General features: G+C 41.7%; 1 non-coding gene across 1 annotated transcript; it reads right to left on the bottom strand.

The window, feature by feature from the left end:
• Positions 1 to 653: 653 nt before the first annotated feature.
• Positions 654 to 758, bottom strand: LOC141694944 (small nucleolar RNA R71). The gene has a single exon (XR_012564222.1). It is a non-coding gene; the product is annotated as a small nucleolar RNA R71 (small nucleolar RNA).
• Positions 759 to 11,932: the final 11,174 nt, after the last annotated feature.

Raw genomic sequence — 11,932 nt, 5'->3', positions numbered from 1 at the left:
TGAACGCGTATACTTGCGTGTATTATTAGCGTGTGTTAACTTCCTAACAAGTTTTTGGCGCCGCTGTCGGGGACTCGGTGTTGTTAATTGTTTAGTTTATGTACTTGTCATCCGTGATCGTTAAATTTCAGTGACTCAGATATTTTACTTACACCGGTAATTGTTTTATTTCAGGTACTCTAGAGAGCGTGTATGCGAATGCGTTCTAAATCTCATGTTTTTATTGAGGAAAAAGTTGAAGAAGAAGTTTTTGTTACAATGGGAGAACCAACAGCAAATCCGAAGGCTTTGATGGATTATTTTCAACCGAAGATCAATGACATTCAGTCTAGCATTCTCAGACCAGCCATCTCGGCTAATACTTTTGAAATCAAGTCTAGCACGATTCAATGGGTGCAGAATTCAATCTAGTTTCGGGGTCCTCCAACGGAAGATCCTAATATGCACATTAGGGATTTCATTGAGATCTGCGACACCTTCAAGTTCAACGGTGTTTTTGAAGATGTTGTGAAGCTGAGACTATTCCCATTCTCTCTGAGGGACAAGACTAGAGCTAGTTACACTCTCTACCAACTGGTTCGATTACTACTTGGGAAGATCTTGCTCAAAAGTTTCTCACTAAATTCTTCCCTATCTATGGCAAAGACAGCGGCAATCAGGAATGCTCTTACTCAATTTGCGCAGCAATCGGGAGAATCTTTATATGAAGCTTGGGAGCTCTACAAGAAGATGCTTAGGAAGTGTCCTCATCATAGAATGCCTGATTAGCTGATCATCAATTGTTTTTATAATGGTTTGGGAGCACAGTCCAGACCCATGCTCGATTCAGCATCAGGTGGAGCCTTATGGGCTAAGAGCTACGATGAAGCTTATGATCTAATTGAACTGATGGTTGCTAATGAATCTCACTATCCAACCCAGAGATTGCCACAAGGCAAGGTAGCAGAAATTCTTGAAGTGGATACAGCTACGGCTATCACTGCTCAACTAAAGGCATTGTCTATGAAGATCAATTTACTGGCTAATTATGGAGTTCATCAGAGGACGAGTGTTTGTGAGCTTTGTGCAGGTTCGCATATGATGGAGCAATGCACTATATCTAGTGAATCAGCTCAGTTTATGAGCAACTTTCAGAGATCGCAACAATCAGTTTCAAACACCTATCATCTTGACAACTGGAATCATCCTAACTTCACTTGGAGCAACAATCAGAATGTGGTACAACAGCCTTATCAATAGTTTGGATCCAATCAATTCAATCATCCTGGTATTCAGCAACCGTATGCACCAATATAACAACTCCAACTTCAACATTACCCGCATGGAAGTGTCGGTCAATCTACTAATGTAAAATCTAAATTGGAGGAGTTGGGGCTTATGTGCAAAAACCAGGCTCTTATAGACAAAATCCAGGACGAGTCTATCAAGACTCTGGAGAATAAATTGGGCAGATTGCCAATGCTGTGTTGAATCGACAACTTGGTACACGCCCTAGTGATACACAAGCCAATCCAGGAAAGAGGGAAGTCGAAGAACAGGTGAACGCAATCACATTGAGGTCTGGAAAGGTCCTGAGCCCCCAAATTCAGCAAGATGAAGATTCTGAAAATTCTATCCAGAATGCAGATGCGTCTGCATCCTTACCAATTCCAGAAAATGAGAATATAGCTGAAACAGTGGGGCTGAAGGATGCTGAGGTGGAAACAAGGAAGAAAGTTGTTGTCAACACTCCTCTTGAGGGTTTATACAGGGGGAAAATAGTTCTATCCTCCACCTCCTTTTCCTAAACGGTTGCAAAAGCAGAAGTTGGATAAGCAATTTGCTAAGTTTTTGGAGGTTTTCAAGAAGCTTCACATCAACATATCTTTCGCTGAAGCTCTTGAACAAATGCCTAGCTATGCAAAGTTTATGAAAGGCATTCTCTCTTGGAAATTGAAGCTTGATGACTTAGAGACTGTTGTTCTAACGGAGGAATGCAGTGTTATGCTGCAACAGAAGTTGCCTCCAAAGCTTAAAGATCTTGGAAGCTTCACTATTCCTTGTACCATCGGAAACTTATCATTCGACAAGTGTTTATGTGATTTGGGAGCTAGTATCAATCTGATACCCTTTTCTATCTTCAAGAAGCTTGGTCTACCTGATTCGAAGCCGATATATATGTCCCTGCAGTTGGCCGATCATTCCATTACAATCCACGAGGCATTGTAGAGGATGTGTTGGTCAAGGCGGACAAATTTATCTTTCCTGCTGACTTTGTAATTCTTGCCTTTGAGGAGGATAAGAAGATTCCCATTATCTTGGGGAGACCATTCTTAGCTACTGGACGAATTATGATCGATGTGCAAAAAGAAGAGCTTACGATGAAGGTTCATGATCAAAAGGTCACTTTTAATGTGTTCAAGGCAATAATGTTACCCACAGCTAAAGAGGAGTGCTTTAAAGTAGAGTGGGTCGACTCTGTCATGAATTCAGAGCCTGAGCAATTTCCAAAGTCAGATACCTTAAAGAGATCCTTAATAGGGGAATCGGTTTTTGAAGATGAAGGAGCAGAGAAAATGCAGGTTTTGAATGCACCTCCGTGGAAGAGGAAGTTGGATATGCCATTCAATTTTCTTGGGTTAGCAGAGCTGAATATTTCTCAGGAGCATTTTGAACCATCTATTGAAGAAGCTCTCACACTTGAGCTCAACCGACTGCCAGATCACTTGAGTTATTCATTCTTGGGTGCACCCCATGATAAGGGGTTGGGATATATTTTTGATAATGTAGAGAGTGGCTGGACGGATCTTCCCGTGCCTATAGAGGGTTCTTCTCATGTGCAGCAGGTAGTTGATAGGACTGGTGTTGGTGATGAGCTGTACATGAGAGTGACTAGACGTATGGAGGCCATAAACGACATTAACCGTCGTTCTTCTGCAGATTTGACACAGGCTTTGGGCACTATTTTCCGAGCCACTGGTGTCGAGGTTAATTGGCCACCTGATCCTCCAACCGAGGAGGGTGATCTTTTCGACGACTAGGTATGCCTGAAATGTTAGGGTTTATACTGAAATATTTGTTTGAAGTATATACTTTAATAATAATTATTTGAGAATCTTGAATGCATGTTTTCACATTGTCTGTATATTATATATTGTAGACAATCTAGTATCAAATGGGATAGCAGAAGATTAGATTGTCAAACTCCTTATATAATATAATAAACGTTCACAGTCTAAGTGGTATTAGACAAACCACTAGAACGGCTGAAGTATTATTTAGAAATAGTTTATCTTGACTATTGAATAATACTTGTATACTTTGTGTATATTGAACATGATCAAAATAATAGAATAATTATTTATTTTATTCTGACAATAAAGAAGAACTAAGATTCTACGATATTATTATTGCTTAGGTTCTTAATCCAGATGTAGTAATTGACACTTGTATTTAATGCACATGCCTTGATTCATACATTAAGTAATTTGTTTTAAATTATGAATTTATGTATTGGGCAATGACATTATATGCAGAGTGAGATATTAACTATAAAAGGAAACTGTGTCCGAAAAATATATTCGGGTGATGATGTCCTCTTGAAAGCTCATAAAGATAATTATGCTTTAGTCCTGCAGGCAGATTTGTTCTTGCATAATTATAAGGTTGAGTGGATGATCAAGGATAAAAGATATTGATTAAATTAATTGTCAGAAATTAATTTAATTAATGGACATGCGATATCTTAAACATGGGGAATTTATAAGCAATTAATATGGGAGACAAATTAAATAATTAATTTACGGAATTAGGAAAGGTAGTGCAAATATTAATTCTTTGGTGAATTGAATTAATATTTAATGACATTGGGCTTGGCCCGGAATGTCATTGGAAGGCCTGACCTAATGGTCCATGATCCTTACTATAGCCTATATATATTCTCATTCTCCTAAAGCTAAGGTTAACACACAAAAAATGAAATCACATCCTAGGGTTTGAGAAAGGCAGCCGTTTTTCTCAAGGAGCCTGCTAGGATTTTGGAATTTCGGAGCTTTGGGAGAGGTACACCTTGGGAGATCGAAGCCCACACTTCGTCCAAGGAGAATCAGTGAATACAGTAGAAGACGTGGATTTGAATCGCTTGCGCCGTAGCGATTAAGGTTAATGTTCTATTCGTACTCTTTTAATTAATATCATAAAATGAAGGGCGAAGAATATATAGATCCAACAATTGGTATCAAGAGCCTGGTTCTAGGTTCTGTGTTTTATGATATGTTGTCCATGTCATGATTATATATGCATGTATATAGTGGTATGCTTGTATTGATTTTGTGATGCAGGTTATTATTCACTATTATGGCCATGTTTTGATTATGTGTTTGGATCCCACGTGGTTTAATCGTGGTTATTTTGTTTTGATTGGTGTTATGGATAAAAAACTAAGGTTATTACTTGTTGTATTTAATACTAAGATTCGGGAGCTCAAGGCCTTTAATGGCTGCTCTCGTGTTTCGTGACTCAATCTGCCTTTACGAGATGCCTACGTATCTCTGTGAATTAGAGAATCAAGCCAAAAAACGTAGTTCTGATTGGTGGGGGTGAGACCCCTTATATAGATGTTGGGAGTCCTTGAATTGGACTTGGTATAGGAGACTTGGTGGGCAAGTCTCATAATTAGAATGGACTTTGGAGTCCTAGATAGTAGGAAACTGATTCCTTATCCTTTTAGGTCCCCTTGAGGCTAATCTCCAAGGATTTATATCCTTATCGGGACTTTTTTCAACATCTGATTTGTCCCTTATTAATTAATTATGAAATTAATTAATAATCAGGGCTTTTGGGCCTTTTTTATTCCATCAGGCCTGATCTGGTCCATCAGGCTTAACCTTTCTGGTCTGAGTATCATATATCTTTTTATTGGGCCTAGCAGCCCACAACTTGTACAATTAATGCAGTATTTAATTATACAAGCATAATTTATTTATCCCTATCATTTGCCCCCCAACTTTTGGGAAACATTGATTAGGTTTCGCAGAAGTTAAGTCTATTCGTTCCCTTACAGGGTTTCATTTTTCCGTAGAGTGTGGAGCGACCTACACATTTACAATGAATTTTTCCTTTTATTCAGGAATTATCTTAATTTCCAGGAATTTTCCCCTTATTTCCGGGATTTTTTCCTTATTTTCTGGATTTTCCCCTAATTTTCTGGGATTTTCCCTAATTTTCTGGGATTTTCCCTAATTTTCTCGGATTTTCCCCAATTTTCTGGGATTTTCCCTAATTTTCTGGGATTTTCCCTAATTTTCTGGGATTTTCCCTAATTTTCTGGGATTTTCCCTAATTTTCTGGGATTTTTCCCTAATTTTCTGGGATTTTCCCTAATTTTCAGATTTCCAGCCCTTTTTCGACCAGGATCCTAGTCGAAATTTCGACCTGGATCCTTGTCGAAAATAGGGGTCAGCCTTGCCATCCTGGTCGAAAGAATTCGACTAGGATCCACGACCTGGAATTCGACCAGGATCCTAGTCGAAATTTCGACCTGGATCTAGGACCTGGAATTCGACCAGGATCCTAGTCGAAAATTCGACCTGGATCGAGGTCGAAAATTCGACCTGGATCTAGGTCGAAAATTCCACCTTTTTTTTAGCTTCTTGCCATGAGCCTATCGACTTGGATTTCGACTAGGATTCTAGTCGATATTTCGACCTGAATCCTGTTCGAAAATTCTTTGATTTTCTTGCTTCCTGGTCGAAGGTTTTCGACTAGAATTCACGACCTGGAATTCGACCAGGATCCTAGTCGAACTTCGACCTGAGTTTTTAATCCCCTTTTTTTTTTTTTTTGAAAGATGCTTGGTTTATTCGACCTCATTCCTGGTCGAAGTTTCGACCTCAATTCAGTCCCGTTATTCCAGCTTCTTGCCATGAGCCTATCGACTAGGATTTCGACTAGGATTCTAGTCGATATTTCGACCTGAATCCTGTTCGAAAATTCTTTGATTTTCTTGCTTCCTGGTCGAAGGATTTCGACTAGGATTCACGACCTGGAATTCGACCTGGATTCTGGTCTTTTTTCCCGTTATTTTCGGGTGTCTGCTCGAAAGATTTCGGGCAGGATTCACGACCTGGAATTCGACCTGGATTCTGGTCTTTTTTACCCGTTATTTTCGGGTGTCTGCTCGAAAGATTTCGGGCAGGATTCACGACCTGGATTTCGACCTGGTTCCTGGTCTTCCACTAGCCTTCTTTATTTAGCTTTAATTTAAGATATTGTATTTTCCAAATCCTAATTGGATTTGGGCCTGGCCTTTTTTGTTGGGCCTTATTAAATTTTACTGAGCCTCTATTATTGGGCTTTTCCAAATCTTATTGGGCCTCTTTTATTGGGCCTTTTCAAAATCTTATTGGGCCTCTTTTATTGATCTGGGCTTAATACACCCCTGTTTAGAATGCTCTAGAATTCCTAGGAATATTCTGGAATATTCTTTTTCCTGGGCTTTTTCCTATGGGCTTTTGTCCTCAATGGGCTTTTCGTCCCTTCAACTTCCTTTTCCTCTTATATAAAGGAATGAGGAAAGGCTATTACTCCTCACTTTCTCATTTCTTAGTTTTCTTCTTCATCTTCCTGCTAAGATTCTCAGAGGAATAACAGCAAGTCGGAGCTCAAAGCCTTTTTCAGGAGCGCTTCTTCAGGTAAGATTCCTCCCTTTACTTTTCGTGTCTATTTTTCCATTGTGTGCCACTTTAAGATAGCCTATTTACGTGCCCCTTACTTTTTTTCAGATGGCTGACAAAAGAATGACCCGTTTGGCCAAGATGAACGTGGCTAGAAAGTCCAACGATTTTCCTATTCGATCGAGGTATACTTCCTTAATCGACATGATCAACACTCGAGGGGACGAGTATCCGTCTGATGCGCATCTGGACGCGCACGATCATATCAGTGCTTTACGGGATCCCAAGGAGCTGGAAAAGTTGAGCAGCTGCTTCAAAATCAAGGAGCCTTTTAAGCTGGTTCTTGCGGGTCCGGCCGACAGGGCCTGTCAGTGGAAGAAGGACGCGCTATGCGTCTATAGGGATACTTTAAGGGCAGGTATTAGAATCCCTTTTCATCCATTCATTCCTTTGCTACTGGCTGATGTGGGCATCAGCCCTTGCCAACTTCCCCCTAATTCCTGGAGGTTGATTCTGTGCTATCTATCGCAATGCGCTAAGCACAACGTCCCCACATCTGTTGCTGTCTTCAGGAAGATTTTTCAGTTCAAAAACAGCCCTGATAAAAGTCCGGGTTGGGTTTCTATCAACCAGCGCCCCACTATCCCCCATATCGTGAATGGGAAGTCCATCCCTGACAATAACTTGGGGTGGAAGAAAGATTTTTTGTTTGTTATTTGGGAAGGTGGAGATTGGGGCTCCCTGTTTCGATCATCCTTTGGGCTGGCTGTGGACGGGAGCCCGAATGACATAACTTTATCTGAGGAGGAGGCTAGAGGTTTCAACCTCCTTACGCAAGACAACGGCACTTCCCATTGTTGGGACCTTATCCGGGAGACCGTCCTGGTAGAACGCGGCCTTTCGCCCGTTAATAAGAAAAGTAAGTTCCCTTTCTTATCTTCTTTATTTCCTGCACTTTTATTTCATTGATGGTGGAGCATGATGCCCTTCTTCACCCAGTTAGCTATAAAGAGGGCTGGGATGCTGCTGTGGAGGCCATCCAGGATGAGTTTCCCGAGGTCCTTGAGCAGTCTCCCTTTCCTTGCCCTGTGCGGGTTCCAGAGCTTGGAGGGGTTACTGAGAAGCTTGCTGTTATGATCAAGGACGGAGAGGAGGAAGATTCTTCCGAAGAGGAGTTCGAGCCTGTCGCTAAGAAGGCCAGGGTGGAAGAGCCTCCAAAAGCAACGCCTCAACAGCCAGCATCTCCTGCAGAGGGAACTTCTACAGGGACTTCGGAGGGGACAACCGAGACGTCCGAAGGAACGACCGAGACTTCCGAGGAGACTTCAGATAGTGGTTCTGAGGAATCTCAGCCTTCCAAGGCCTAACTTTTTGTATATCTTCTATTTGAACTTCATTCATATCTAAACTTGTCACCCTTCGGGGTTATATTTCATATGTTGCTTTTCTTCTTTCTGTTTTAACTTTACAATCTTAATACGCATTTGAACTTTAAACATCCTTAGATAGAAATAATTTCAAACTCTTTAATATGAAGTCTGGTTTTCCAAAACCTTACACAGCATGGGTTCGACCCTAATCAACAATAACTAGACAATGTAAATTCTACTGGAATATAAAATCCTACGCAAGCAAAGCTTCATGGTGCTTTTAAACCTACTTGTCAATGACAAGTGAGAATCGTACTTCACCTATCTTACACGTAGTAAACCTTCAGGTTTTGTGCGTGCCAGGTCCTCGGGACTTCAAAACCTTCCATAGTTTCCAGCTTGTAGGTTCCTCTACCCTGAACGCTCTTGACTTTGTATGGCCCTTCCCAATTTGGGGCAAGCTTTCCTTTCTGTCCAACACCAGAAGCCTCTATTTTTCTCAAGACTAGATCTCCTTGTTTAAAAAATCTCTCTTTAACCCTTAGGTTGTAATAGAATGAAGCCTTTTTCTGATATTCTACTATCTTGGCATGTGCCTCATCTCGCACTTCATCAATTAGATCCAGGGCTAACCTCTGCCCTTCCTCATTTTCTACAGCATTAAAAGTCTGAATCCTTGGAGAGGAATGCGATATCTCCACGGGAACTACTGCTTCTGCCCCATATGCCAACATGAAAGGAGTTGCTCCTGTCGTGACTCTACAGGTAGTCCTATAGGCCCATAATATTGGAAGTATCTCATCCACCCAATTATTTCTTGACTTCTCGATCCTCTTTTTTAGTCCATCCAGGATTATCCGATTTGCTACCTCTGCTTGCCCATTGGCTTGCGGGTGAGCCACAGAGGTGAATCGTAACTCAATTTCATTTTCTTCACAATACTTCTTGAATTCCTCATTGTTGAATTGTGTTCCATTGTCAGTGACGAGGATACGGGGAATTCCATATCGGCACATAATGTTTTCCCACAGGAATTGTGCAACCTGCTTAGTTGTGATTTTGGCCAAGGGTTTGGCTTCGATCCACTTGGTGAAATAATCAATGGCTACAATCAGAAATTTCCTTTGTGCCGTGGCCATAGGAAAAGGCCCTAGAATATCCATCCCCCACATGGCAAAGAGAATAGGCGAGTTGATAGAGGTCAGCATCTCGGGGGGTTGTCTAACAACTGGTGCATGCTTCTGACAGCGATCACACTTCTTCACATATTCTTTGGCATCAGCCATCATTTCTGGCCAATAGAAGCCTAAACGAGTTATCTTATGAGCCAAGGCCCTGCCCCCCAAGTGTTGTCCACAAATACCTTCATGCACTTCTTCAAGAGCCAAGCGTGCCTCATCGGGCCTGAGACACCTCAAGTAGGGAACCACGAAAGATCTTTTGTAAAGAATCCCATCTATCAAAGAGTACCTTAGTGCCCGAACAGTTAACTTCCGTGCTTCAGTTGCATCACTTGGCAACCAATCGGTCTGAATGTGAGCCTTGATGGGATCAATCCATGACGTCCCCAAGCCTATGGGAGCCAGCAGCTTAACATCTATGCTTCGTGTCTTCAAAACACGGAAGTACACACTTCCTGAACTTTCTTCAATCTCAGACGAAGCGAACTTTGATAGCGCATCTGCCTTAACATTTTCTTCCCTTGGAATGTGTTCAACATGGCACTCATTAAATTGGGTCATCACAGCCCTTACTAGGCGGACATACTTAGCCATCGTATCATCCCTTGCCTCAAATTCTCCCTTTACCTGGGATATGATCAGCTTCGAGTCTCCACGGACCTTTAAGTTTTTGACTCTAAGTGTCCCAGCTAGACCAAGGCCAGCTATGAGGGCTTCATACTCTGCCTCATTGTTTGTGGTTGGAAAATCTAACTTCATCACATACTCAATTAAGAACCCATGAGGGCTTTACAAAACCAACCCTGCTCCACTGGAATTTGTTTTTGATGCTCCATCAAAATAGAGAACCCAATATTCTTTCTCCTTGTCATTCTTCTTCCTGTCCCCATTGTCGACTCCCTTGTCTTGAGGTATGGTATCTTCCTGCCCCCCGACTTCTTGGTTGGGTATGGTACATTCCACCACGAAGTCAGCTAGTGCCTGGGCTTTTATAGCCGTACGTGGCTTATACTTGAGATCAAACTCTCCCAACTCTATTGCCCACTTAATCAGTCTCCCACTTGCCTTGGGACTGTGAATGATATTTCTCAGTGGCTGATTTGTTAGCACTTCAATCTGGTGAGCTTGAAAATAAGGACGCAGCTTTCTTGAAGCCATTACCAAGGCTAAAGCAAATTTCTCTATAGTTGAATAATTCAACTCAGCACCATGCAAAATTTTGCTGACATAGTATACGGGTTTCTGGACTTTCAGTTCTTCCTTAACCAAAACCGCGCTCAAGGCGCTCTCTGAAACAGCCAAGTACAAGAATAAAATTTCACTCAGAACTGGCTTGGCCAACAACGGGGCCTGGGCCATATACTTCTTTAACTCTTCAAATGCCTTCTGGTTTTCCTCATTCCATACAAAGTCTTTGATGCTCTTTAGCGATTTGAAGAATGACGAACACTTTTCCCCCGACTTGGAGATGAATCGTCCTAGCGCAACAACCCTTCCTGTAAGCTTCTAAACATCCTTAACAGTTTTTGGTGGTTCCATGTCCAGGATCGCCTTTATCTTATCCGGGTTAGCCTCAATTCCCCTCTTTGAGACCATCAGTCCCAAGTATTTTCCAGATCCTACTTCGAAAGCACACTTCGTCGGATTCAACATCATCTTGTGGTACCTCAGGACCTCAAAAGCTTCCCTTAAATGGGCTATATGATCAGTCTTTACTAGACTCTTGACTAACATGTCATCAACATAGACTTCCATAGTCTTACCAATAAGATCCTTAAAAATTCTATTCACCAACCTTTGATAGGTGGCTCCTGCATTCTTGAGACCAAACGCCATAACAAGATAACAATAAACACCAAAGTCAGTGATAAATGATACCTTTGGAATGTCATCCTTATGCATTTTGATCTGGTTGTATCCGCTAAACCCATCCATGAAACTCAGCATCTCATGTTCAGCGGTGGCATCAATCAAAGTATCAATTCTAGGCAGCAGAAAACAGTCTTTGGGGCATGCATCATTCAGATCGGTGAAGTCTATACACATCCTCCACTTTCCATTAGCCTTCTTCACCATTACAGGGTTTGCTAACCACTCCGGAAATTGAATCTCCTCAATGAAACCAGCCTCTAAGAGCTTTTCCACTTCCTGCTTTATAGCCTCTTGTCTTTCCGGGGCAAAATTTCTTTTCTTTTGTTTCACTGTCTTCCGGCTTGGATCTACATTTAGCTTGTGAGTAATTAACTCCGAGTCTATGCCTGGCATATCAGCTGCTGACCATGCAAACACATCACTATTTTCTTGCAAAAATTTCACTAACTTCCCTCTAAGGGGCTCCTCTAATGTGGCTCTAATGAAAGTCGTCCTCTCAGGATTCTCGGGGTCTAAAGGAACCGAAACCAATTCTTCTGCTGGCCTTCCTCTATTCTCATCATTTTCTCGAATATCCATATCTTCAATAGGAAGAACCTGCCCCCCGACTCCATCTGCCCTCAAAGAGGCCACATAACAGCTTCTAGCCATTTTTTGATCTCCTCTCTCTTCTCTAATCCCGTTTCGGGTGGGAAACTTCATGACTGAATGGTAGGAAGAGGGGACTGCCTTGAAGGCATGTATCCTTGTTCTCCCCATGATAGCATTATAAGTTGAACTAGCCTTTACCACCACGAAATCCAGCATCTGCGTTGCTTGCCTTGGCTCCGTACCTATGGTGGTTGGCAATTTGATT

This window comes from Apium graveolens, chromosome 10, assembly GCF_009905375.1.
Source record: "Apium graveolens cultivar Ventura chromosome 10, ASM990537v1, whole genome shotgun sequence".
In the NCBI taxonomy this organism is placed as follows: Eukaryota; Viridiplantae; Streptophyta; class Magnoliopsida; order Apiales; family Apiaceae; genus Apium; species Apium graveolens.
This window is presented reverse-complemented; position numbering and strand designations above follow the sequence as displayed.